Source organism: Heterodontus francisci, chromosome 27, assembly GCF_036365525.1.
Source record: "Heterodontus francisci isolate sHetFra1 chromosome 27, sHetFra1.hap1, whole genome shotgun sequence".
NCBI classification, from domain to species: Eukaryota; Metazoa; Chordata; class Chondrichthyes; order Heterodontiformes; family Heterodontidae; genus Heterodontus; species Heterodontus francisci.
This window is the reverse complement of record NC_090397.1, coordinates 51887073-51897156: the sequence shown is the minus strand read 5'-3', so window position 1 is coordinate 51897156 and position 10084 is coordinate 51887073.

The window sequence follows — 10084 nt, the reverse complement described above, 5'->3', positions numbered from 1 at the left end:
GGAACTGCATTTTCAGAAGCCCAAAAGCCTGCTTGGTGGTGGTCCTAGTGAGCAGATGGCTTTGTTTGTAACGCCTCTGTGTCTTTGTGTCAGGGTCTCATAAAGGGGTGAGTAGCCATCTCTTCAAGGGATATTCCTTGTCCCCTAGAATCCAAGCATGTAGTTTGGGTGGGTGGGGTGGGGGGGGGTTGCGATGGTGGGTGGTGGTGAAATGAAGAGTTGTAGCAGCCTGGATTGCTGGGGGATACGAACATGTGAATTAGGAGCAGGAGTAGGCCACTTGGCCCCTCAAGCCTGCTCTGCCATTCAACAAGATCATGGCTGATCTGATTGTAACCTCAACTCCACATTCCCGCCTATCCCCAATACTTTCACCCCCTTGCTTATCAAGAATCTATCTACCTCTACCTTAAAAATATTTAAATACTCTGCTTTCACCGCCTTTTGAGGAACAGAGTTCCAAAGACTCACGACCCTCTGAGAGAAAAAATTTCTCCTCATCTCTGTCTGAAATGGGCGACCCCTTATTTTTAAACAGCGACACCTAGTTCTAGATTCTCCCACAAGAGGAAACATCCTTTCCACATTCACCCTATCAAGAGCCCTCAGGATCTTATATGTTTCAATCAAGTCACCTCTAACTGTCCAAAACTCCAGTGGAACAAGCCTAGCCTGTACAACCTTTCCTCATAAGACAACCCGCCCATTCCAGGTTTTCGTCCAGTAAACCTTCACTGAACTGCTTCCAATTCATTTACATCCTTCCTTAAATAAGGTGACCATTACTATACACAATACTCCAGATGTGGTCTCACATCCCTGTATAACTGAAGCATGACCTCCCTACTTTTGTATTCAAATCCCCTTGCATTAAATGATAACATTCTATTAGCTTTCCTGATTACTTACTGTACCTGCATACTAGCGTTTTGCAATTCATGCACTAGGACACCCAGATCCCTCTGCATCTCAGAGCTCTGCAATCTCTCACCATTTAGATAATATGCTTCTTTTTTATTCTCCCTGTCAAAATGGACAATTTCACATTTTCCCACATTATACTCCATTTTTCAGATCTTTGCCCATTCACTTAACCTATCTATATCCCTTTGTAGCCTCCTTATGTCCTCTTCACAACTTACTTTCCTATCTATCTTTATATCATTAGCAAATTTAGCAACCATACCTTCGGTCCCTTCATCCAGGTCATTTATATAAATTGTAAAAAGTTGAGGCCCCAGCACTGATCCCTGTGACACACCACTCATTACACCTTGTCAACCAGAAAATGACCCATTTATGCCTACTCTCTGTTTCCTGTTAGCTAGCCAATCTTCTATCCATGCCAATATGTTACTCTCTACACCATGAGTTTTTATTTTCTGCAATAACCTTTGATGTGGCAGCTTATCAAATGCCTTCTGGAAATCATTCTTGGCAGGTGGGGGTCTTCATGACACTGTCCAATCTTCTGACCTGCCATCCATCTTTGCACAATTATAGGCTTTTTCTTTAAGTTTGATACTATCTTTAACTTTTTTACTTAACCACGGATTATGGATTCTTCCCTTGAAAATTTTCTTTCTCATAGGAATGTATCTATTCTGTGTATTCTGAAATATCCCTTTAAATGTCTGCCACTGCATCTCTATTGACCTATCCCTTAATCTACTTTGCCAGTTCACTTTAGCTAGCTCTGCTATCGTGCCCTCATAACTGCCCTTATTAAAATTTAAAATACTATTCTTAGACCCACTCTTCTCTCCAGCCTAAGTCGGAGCTACCTGGACATGTCAGAGAACCAGTGCCGCAGGAGATTATGAACCTTCAGGTAGATGGTCACAGAGATATGTGCCTTTGTCGTGGAAGACCTCACACCTCACAGCACTGCTCACCATAAATTGCCAGTAGCCGTCGGAGTCACTGAGGCCTTGCACTTCTTTGCCTCTGGCTCCTTTCAAGGATCAGCTGCAGACTTGCTGCGATCTCACAAGCGGCTGCACACCCCTGCATCTCACAGCTTACTAATGCCCTATTTGCGATAGTTGAGCAGTACATTCAAGTCCAGACAGTTGGGGCCTCGCAGCCACAAGGGACAGTGAGTTTCACCTCATCGCTGGATTCCCCCAGGTACAGGGCAGCATCGATTGAACCCATGTGGCCATCAAGGATAGCAGACACGTGGGAACACCACCACCTGCAAGCTCCCCTCCAAGTCACCTACCACCATGACTTCGAAATATATCACCATTCCTTCACTGTCGCTGGGTCAAAATCCTGGAACTCCCTTCTTAACAGCAATGTTAGTGTACCTAAACCCCAAGGACGGCAGTGGTTCAAGAAGGCAGCTCACCACCACCTTCTCAAGAGCAATTAGGGATGGGCAACAAATGTTGGCCTTGCCAGCGATGCCCACATCCGATGAAAGAATAAAAAGATGTTGAGATTTTGGGCAGGGGGCACGGGTTGCATGCTGGGTTGGCTCAGGCCAGTGGCACAGAGGTGGCAACAAAGTCCCTAATTGCTCTTGAGAAAGTGGTGGTGAGCTGCCTTCTTGAACTGCTGCAGTCCATCTGGTGTGGGTACACCCACAGTACTATTAGGGAGGGAGTTCCAGGATTTTGAGGGTATGGCCTCCGTTGCCTTCCAGACCCTCTCCACTGCCCTCTTGATGCCATGGCTGAGCCCTTCCTGTGAAGAATTTTGCTCCTCATCACCATCAGACCCAAAATCTGAGTCGTGCTCCCATTGCTAGCTGCTGCCTTTCTTGCACTCAGGTGGCCTCCCAATTGTGTCTGGAAGCCTTGCCCCCTTCTTTTATGTCCCCGTGATGGCAGGAGAGTGACCACCCTGTACTGCCCAAGCCTGCAACCTGAGCAGACCTGATGGCACCAGTGTGTCAATGGTTGAGTGAGTGTCCCTCTTCTCTCCCTCAAACTGAATGTAAAATTCAATCATATTATGATTGCTGCTGCCTCGGGGCACCTTCACTATGAAGTCATTAATTAATTCCATCTTGGTACACAATACCAGGTCTAGTATAGCCTGCTGTCTGGTTGGCTCCAGAATGTGCTGTTCTGTGAAATTATCCTGAAAACATTCTATGAACTGCACATCTAGGCTCCCTTTGCATATCTGCTTTTTTCTGTCTATATGTCATGGCAGCTGCCAGGAAAGTGAATGCGCACATGCAGGAAACTCTTGTTGTGGTCGCAGACCTGCTGAACGTTGAGGGAATGGAACCCCTTCCTGTTGATGAATCTATCTCGCTGGTCAGTCAGTCCTTTGACAGCACCTACCAAAACCGTGATCTCTTCCACCTAGAAGAACAAGGGCAGCAGGCACGTGGGAACATCACCACCTGCAAGTTCCCCTCCAAGTCACCCACCATCCTGACTTGGAAATATATCAGCATTCCTTTACTGTCGCTGGATAAAAATCCTGGAACTCCCTCCCTAACAGTACTGTGGGTGTACTGCACCAGATGGACTGCAGAGGTTCAAGAAGGAAGCTCACCACCACCTTCTCAAGAGCAATAAGGGATAGTCAACAAATTCTGGCCTTGCCAGTGATGCCCACATCATATGAAAGAATAAAAAGAAAATATTGAGATTTTGGTGGAGCGGGCATGGGTTGCATGCTGGGTTGGGGCAGGCCTGTTGCATGGAGGCGGCAACAAAGAGGGGAGCCAGTCATGATCGTTCCCAAGAAATTAGGTGGGTGCATAAATGGGCTGATGATCAAGAGTAGACTGATGGGGCAGTAACTGGCTGGATTGGATTTGCCCTGCTTTTTATGGACAGGTCATACCCGGGCAATTTTCCACATTATCGGGTAGATTCCAGTGTTATAGCTGTACTTGAACAACTTATCTAGGGACGCGGCTATCTCTGCAGCACAAGTCTTCAGTACTACTGCCAGTATGTTGCCAGAATCCACAGCCTTTGCAGTATCTAGTATCTTCAGCCATTTCTTTATATCACGTGGAGTGAATTGGATTGGCTGAAGACTGGCATCTCCAATGCTGGGGACCTCAGGAGGAGATGGATCCTCCACCTGGAACTTCTGGCTGAAGATGGTGATAAATGTTTCAGCTTGACTTTTGCACTGATGTGCTGGGCTCCCCCATCATTGAGAATGGGGATATTTGTGGAACCTCCTCCTCATGTTAGTTGTTTAATTGTCCACCACTTTTCACGACTGGATGTGCCGGGACAGCAGAGCTTTGATTTGATCTGTTGGTTGTGGGATTGCTTAGCTGTCTATCGCACGCTGCTTCTGCTGTTCGGCAAGCAAGTAGTCCTGTGCTGTAGCTTCATCGGGTTGACACCTCATTTTTAGGTATACGTGGTGCTGCATGTTCTCCTGCACTCCTCAGATAAGCCAGGGTTGATCCCCTGGCTTGATGGTAATGGTAGAGTGAGGGATATGCTGGACCATGAGGTTACAGATTCTGTCTGAATACAATTCTGCTGCTGTTGATAGTCCGCAGCGCCTCATGGATGCCCAGTTTTGAGCTGACAGATCTGTTCTAAATCTATCCCATTGAACACGGTGGTAGTACGGCACAACAGGGGGCAACACAGTGGAGCAGTGATTAGCACCGCAGCCTCACAGCTCCAGGGACCTGGGTTCAATTCTGGGTACTGTCTGTGTGGAATTTGCAAGTTCTCCCTGTGTCTGCGTGAGTTTCCTCCGGGTGCTCCGGTTTCCTCCCACCGCCAAAAGACTTGCAGGTGATAGGTAAATTGTGTAGGTAGGTGGTAGGGCATATGGGATTACTGTAGGGTTAGTATAAATGGGTGGTTGTTGGTCGGCACAGACTCGGTGGGCCAAAGGGCCTGTTTCAGTGCTGTATCTCTAAATAAATAAAAAACATGATGGAGGTATTTTCAGTGTAAACATGGGTCTTTATATGTCTCTCTACGAGCTCTCAATGAGCTATCTTAATTGGACTCATTACTGGATCAAGCAGGTTCCCGGGGCTGACCCACCCCCACCATGATGAAACTCGCTGGCGGCGTAATTGGCACGGGAAAAAGGCATGCCGGCTGACGCTGCTATTTTCATCACCACTCTTCTGGGCTGTTGCTCATTCAGCACACTGCATTAGTGTTGAAATAGGGAGTGCCAACTATCAGAAGATCAAGAGAAGTTTCTCAGAAACCCAACCAAATACAATAAAGAAATGTTTTTCACACACAAAAACAAGAAATGCTGGAATCACTCAGCAGGTCTAGCAGCATCTGTGGAAAGAGAAGCAGAGTTAACGTTTCGGGTCAGCGTCCCTTCTTCGGAATGTTTTGATTGGCCCTGAGAAAATAAGTGAATTATTTTCCTTACCCACAACGCATAGATAAATAATGATGTAGATCAATCTCTGCCAGTGATATAAAGGAGCAGCTTTGCTGTCTGTCCAAGGTGTGGCTTTTTATAGTGAAGGTTAAGAAATATATCAAACTATAAATACATCTTTCCTTCTCCACCAAATATTTCTGTAATTGTTATGTCCCTGAGGGCTGACAGGAGTATATTGTGTGGAAGGTTACATAAACTTGGCATATATTCCCTTGATTTTTAGATGGTTGAGTCATGATCTAGAGAGTCATACAACACTGAAACAGGCCCTTCAGCCCACTGAGTCTGTGCTGACCATCAACTACCCACTTAAACTAATCCTACATAAACCCATATTCCCTCCCACATCCCCTCCTGCATTAATCCCATATTCCCTACTATTCTCCTACCTACACTAGGGGAAATTTACCTATCAACCTGCAAGTCTTTGGCTGTGGGAGAAAACCAGAGCACCTGGTAGAAACCCACACAGTCACAGGGAGAACTTACAAACGCCACACAGACAGTACCCAGAACTGAACCCGGGTTACTGGAGCAGCGAGGCTGCGGTGCTAACCACTGGGCCACCCTCTAATTGAGGTAATTAAAATGATAAAGGGATTCAATAGACAAGATACAGGGAGACCATTCTCTTCTGGGCAGGGGATTCCAGAACAAGGGAGCATAATCATAACATTAGAGCTAGGCTATTTCAGAGTGAAGTCTAGAAGAACTTTCTCCACACAAATGGTAGTGGAAATCTTGAACTCTCTCCCCAAAAGGCTGTGGATTGAAACATTCTAGACTGAGATAGATAGATTTTTGTTGGGTAAGGGTATCAAGTGATATAGAGGTAAGGAAGGTAAATAGAATTTGGGTATAGGTCAGCAATGATCTAATTGGATGGCGGGATAGGCTTGATGGGCTGTTCCTATCAGGGAATACATGGCATAAAGGGCAGAAAGCCCAGAGAATGCAGTCAAGTCGAGTTCAAAAGGCAAAGACAAACACCGATAACATAGGACTGGGATGTTACATGTCACTAAAGTATTCAGTGCTAGCCTTGACTCATAGTAGCACTCTCACCTGAGGCAGAGGGTTGTTAGTTCAAGCCCCACCTCAGGACTTGAGCACATAATTTTGGCTGACACTTCAGTGCACTATAGAGACCGTGTGAAGCAAAAACAGATAAACAGAGTTAAGATACAGATCAAACATGATCTAATAGAATGCAAGAAGGGACTTGAGGGGCTGAATAGCCTCCTCCTTTTCCTTAGCTTGGACTTGCACTGACTGATGTTGTACTGTGCTGACCCTGATTGATCTCACAAGTCAGCTCATGCAAGTCTCCATTAGGAGCAGCAATGTGCCGATTGTCTCCACTGTGCCTCTGAGGACTATTATTGGCTCCCCCATTATCCTCCTCTCCCTCTTGTGTTGTCCTCCACCCCACCCCCATCCACCTCCATACACCACCCCAGCCCCCACTTTCCCCCCGCCCGCCACAAAATAAGGCACTGTTGGTGAGTCAGGCTTGAAACTCATCCCTGGGAGAAGTGCAAGTGTCCTGCAGAGAAGTGACAGGCCCTGGCAGCTCGCCCAGATTATCTACATGAACATCAAAGCCCAAATTCTGGCCAGCTTCGGGCTTCCTGGTTTGGGTGCATTTTGGGGTCTAGTCACAGTCTTCGTGCCTGAAACTAGGGGCCAAAGAATTGACAGCCCTTTAGTTCATTTTTTATTCTTTCACAGGTTGTGGGTACTGCTGGCTCGGCCAGCATTCATCACCCATCCCTAATTGCCCTTGAGAAGGTGGTAGTGAGCTGCTTTCTGAAACCACTGCAGTCCCTGTAGTGTAGGTACACCCATGGCAATATAGTTCTGAGTCAGGATGGTGTGTGACTTGGAGGGGAACTTGCAGGTGGTGGTGTTCCCATGCATCTGCTGTCCTTGTCCTTCTAAGTGTTAGAGTTCGTGGTTTGGAAGGTGCTGTCGAAGGAGCCTTGTATCTAGTATATGGTATACACTGCTGTCACTGTGCGTCAGTGGTGGAGGAAGTGAATGTTTGTGAGTGGGGTGTCAATCAAGTGGGCTGCTTTGTCCTGGATGGTGTCAAGCTTCTTGTGTGTTGTTGGAGCTGCATTCATCCAGGCATGGGGAAAGTATTCCATCACACTCCTGACTTGTGCCTTGTAGATGGTGGACAGATACTTTGGGGAGTCAGGAGGTGAGTTACTCGCCACAGGATTTCCAGCTTCTCATCTGCTTTTGTACCCATAGTAATTACATGGTTGGTCCAGTTCATATCCTGAGCCATGCATTTATGCAGCCATCATTGGGGGCAGGTTGATGGGATTGAGAGTCAGAGAATCAGTGGTATATTGACTGAGTGGAAGGAATCCCAGCCTCCATTGATGAGTCTACCTCTCTTAATCCCACTATTGAGCCAGGCCAGCTGGACAATCATCAGATCACATGAGTATTGCAGACACACTTGGCTCACCAATCAATGAAAGATGAACTTGCATTTATATAGCGCCTTTCATGACCTCAATCAATGAAGTTGTTTTGAAACTTTAATCACGGATGTCGATTAGCAAGTCTGTCACGAAGGGCTGACTCAGTTCCAAACCTTTAGCACCAGTTGTATATCATTGTAATGCCAACTCAATTCCAGAGAGACCCCACTTTCCTCCCCCCTCAGCTCCTCATCGTTGAATAGAATTAAAATCGGGAGACACCTAAAACAGGTTACCAATTTTAGACTATTATACAAATTTTTAAAGTTTGTACAATTCACTGTTTAACGAGGAGTGGTGTGCCCATGAATTGTTCATTGTTTATTCAGGAGAGCAGGTGTCCACATAAAATTAAGTCTTAAATCAGGAGTCCTGGTGGATTGTATCCAAGCATTTTAAAAGAATCTAGGGAAGAGATAGCAGAGGCACTATTACACATATTTAATAGTTTGTTACAAAAAAGTGTAGGTCAAAGGCCTGGTGGATAGCTAATATTATACTTATATTTAAGAATGGAGATAAAACTTGCTCAGGGAATAATAAGTCCACCAATATCAGTTGTAGGAAAGATGAAGTAATCCCTATTGAGGGGGAAAATAGAAAACATCTAGAAACCAAAAAAAAGTAATGAATACTCAGCATGAGTTTCAAAAGGGAAAGTCTTGTTTGACTGACCTCATAGAATTCTTTGAAGAGGGAACAGAGTAGACAAGAGTAATATAATAAATGGAATATATCCTGATTTCTAAAAGGCCTTCGAAAAGGTACCACATAATAGACTAATGAATAAGGTCAAAGCATACAGAGTCAGGGATAAGTGGCAGAGGTGGGAAGTGGGGTTCCACAAGAATCAGTACTGGGACCACAGTTCACAATTTATATTAACGATTTAAACTTATGAATCAAGAACCCAATTTCTAAGTTGCAGATGACACCAATTTTTTTTTGGGGGGGTGGGGGTTAGAGAGGGGTTGGTCTATACAGAGCAGGACTGCAATAAATTAGAAGACATTAATAAAATTACATAATGGGCATATAATTGGCAAATGAATTTCAACATAGGTAAGTATGAAGCATTACAGTTTGTTAAGAAAAATATGGAGGTCAAATATTACTTGGAAAAGAAAAATCTAAATGGAGTGGTAGAGAAAAGGGTGTAGAAATACACAAATCACAAAAAGTAGTGACGCAGGTTAATAAGGCTTTGTAAAAGGAAAACCAACAACTGGGATTTATTTCTAAAGGGATAGAATTGAAAAGTAGTAAGGTTATGCAAAAGTTGTATTGAACATTGGTTAGACCAGACTTACAGTACTGTTTATAGTTCTGGTCACTATTATAAAAAGTATACAGAGGTACTGAAAATGGTGCAAAAAAAGATCTATGAGGATGATACCAGAACTACAAAGTTGTACCTAGCAGGGAAGAATGAAGGATAAAGAGGCCGGGTCTCTTTTTTTTCTTGAAAAAAGGGTGAGGGTGACATGACAGAGGTCTTTAAAATTATGTTGCCGATGATTCTGCTTTACCCATTTACACCCCATTTAGACCCATCTTTTGTTTCTTTACTTGTCCGATTACCATCTCTTAGAAGCCACCAATATAGGATAATTAAATAGGGAATTCAGAAGAGACTTTTACCCAGAGAGTGGTGAGAATGTGAACCTCGGTACCACAGGCAGTAGTTGAGGTGAATAATATAATGCATTTAAGCGGAAACTAGATATGTGAGGGAGAAGGGATTAGAGGGTTATATTGATAGAATTAGATAAGGAAATATGGGAGGAGGCTCAAGTGGAGCATAAATGCCGGCATGAACTTGTTGGGCTGAATGTCCTGTTTCCGTGCTGTCCATGTAATGAGTGAAGGTGTGTCCGTGCTGTACAGTTCAGTATTTAATCAAGAGTGGTGGGAGGGAGGACGCCAATGTATAGTTCAGTGCTTAATGTGGAGCAAGTTATCATTGAAGAACATTGAAGCATAAAGTGCAAGTGAGGTGACAGCGTATTAAATGTTTCTGGGTTTGAAGAAAAGGATCTGAAGGTGGATAGAAGAGATTGGGAGATGTGGTGCAAAGGTGGGTAGGATTGCGGGATAAGGTGACAAAGTGGATATGTGGGGATGGGGGATACAGTAAGACGGTAGATAGGATTGAGAAATATCAAAAAATTAGGAATTTCTTGGGAAAATTACCTTGTCTTGTTATGCCGTTTCAATTTTCAAAACAT